Raw genomic sequence first — 2,570 nt, 5'->3', positions numbered from 1 at the left:
ATCTTGGGATGATATGAAAGAATAATTTATTTAGAACTACCAGGATTACTGTAGGCCTAGGGATGCCAAGAATAACATCTTTAAAATGCAGCAGACCAAAGAAGAAAGCCTACAATACTACTTAGAAATGTTCCTTTACACTACCAAAAAACTAAGTTGCTCCAGACCTAGCCACAGTTAGAACCATTTTTCTAAAAGGAGTATGGGATGACTACATGGAAGTACTTAATCTCATGAGATTTGGTGATTTTTATCAAAAATCGTTTGCTGAAATTGTTGAATACTGCTAAAAGTACTCCCATAGTCAAGCTAAAGCTAGGAAAATCTCAAGAGAACTTACAAGTCAAATTGGCAAACCCACTACAAGTGGTGTAACCAGAATAGAATTGGGAAATAGATTGGAAAATATTAAAACTGATATCCTTAGTATAATTAGTAACCAGCTAGATACCCTCAATAGTAATAAGAAACAAGAAGAGGAAAACATTTCTTTAGCTATCTTTTTTTCCTCGATGTAGGAAGAAGCATCCTGAAAAAGAAGGCCTTTTTAATGCCATAGAGGTTTTTGGAATTTTCCCAACTAATGAATGCCCTTCATTACCTGGGTTGCAATCCATCTAAAAAGGGGGAACATAACCACAAGATCCACCTTATCCCCCTAGGAGAACATGGAGGAAACAAAACCCCTCCATGTTCCAGGACCCTTCCATGCAGTTTGCACAACCACAGTCCCCTCATGTGAATTAATCTCAATGGAGGCCTCAACCATCACAATAACATTCTTGGAAACAAGGTTGGCCAGGGGAATCTCTATGGGAATGTTTCTCCACAACCATACCATATAGCTTCTTACCGAATCTACACACAATATCCTCCAAATATTTCTCATTTATTTCCAGGGTTTAACCCACCCCTATTACCTTCATTTCCTCAATAACAGCTACCTATGAACCCAAGTTCACAACAACCTACTCTACCCATGAATCCAAGTCAACAACAACTGCCTATAAATTCAAGTCCACAACAACTTTCTCTACCCATGAATCTAAATCAACAACAAATTCCACCAAATCCAAATCCTCCTTGAACTACTCAATTACCTACACAACCCATTCCAAACCCTAATAATAGGTCATCTTAACCTGTACAGAATATGGAGCTACAAACCTTCCCTGCCTACACTATCACTTCAATTCCAATCACTGAAATTTGACTAAGATCTAGGAAGGTCTTAAATAAAATAGGACATGCAATGATCATTCAAGAAGAACAGCCAACAGAATCACCTCTTGAAGATAAGGACATACGTATCTAAGAGGAATATTATCTTCCTGATGAAGAGGAAAACCCTCCCTCAGAACCAATCAATTCTACCATACAACCTAAACCATCTCAGGAGGTCACTCAACCACCCTATCCAAAGAGATTTCTTGTCAAAAATCCTAAGGTCCCACTAGGATATGATTTAGAGGTTGAACTGCGAAATATTTGTGTAAAGATACCCTTTCTTCAAGCTATCAAAGATATTCCTATATATGCCAAGATTGTAAGGGATATTTGCATTAAAAATCCAGGAAGAAAAAGGAAGGACCCCCCATTATAAAAGTAGTTGGCCAATTGTCAGAAACCATGTCAGAGATGCCTTCTAAATACACTGATCCTGGGAATCCAGTAGTGACCATATAGATTAATGGTATATCTTTACCAAACACTCTTGTTGACCTAGGTGCAACAATAAATGTCATGACTGTGGATATTATGCAAAAGTTGTAGTTAGAAGGCTTGAGGCCAACCCAAACACTATTAGAGTTAGTAGAAAAATCCATCCTTAAACTTGCAGGAAGCCTGGATAACATAACGGCCATACTCGCTTCCTGGTAATATCCTATAGATTTCTTTGTGATCCATCCAAAATCCACCAAACCTAGACATCTAGTAGTGTTGGGTTGACCTTGGCTAGCTACTGTTGATGCCTTTATTGGATGTAGGACTAGAGAGATTACAATTTCTAATGGATGTCAAAGCCAAAAAGTTACCTTCTTTCCACCTGCCCAGCCTGCTACAGAAATCCCCTTATCGATAGAGAACCCATATGGAGAGGAGGAATGTATTGAACCATTGTTAACAATTGAACAGTCTAAATGTATTCAAGAACAAACTGAAGATCAAGTTTTGAACTTGTTCTTAACCACAACAGGATGTATTTATTTTCCACAATCCTTTCAAGAATATGAGCACATTTTCAGTTCTAAATTTCAGGAAGCATGTCATCCCTCTACCTCCACATTGTTTTCCATAATAGAAATAGGTGAAGGTAAAGAGTCCTTTTTCCATGTTATTGAAATTAACCCTGGGAAGTGTCTATATGTTAATTTTGGTCTAGAAGTAGAGCAACAAGAACAATTGATTCAAATGATTAAAAAACAATGTGGTGCTTTTGCATGGGATTATTCTGATATGAAAGGGATCCACCCCGACACCTGCATGCATCACATATATACAAATGATGAAATTAGACCAGTGAGGCAGCCTCAAAGAAGGATGAACCTAGCCCTAAAAGATATAGTAAA

Source organism: Pinus tabuliformis, chromosome 9 (genome assembly GCF_031772625.1).
Source record: "Pinus tabuliformis cultivar Carrire ecotype Pingquan chromosome 9, CPIR1, whole genome shotgun sequence".
Classification (NCBI taxonomy): Eukaryota; Viridiplantae; Streptophyta; class Pinopsida; order Pinales; family Pinaceae; genus Pinus; species Pinus tabuliformis.
This window is presented reverse-complemented; position numbering follows the sequence as displayed.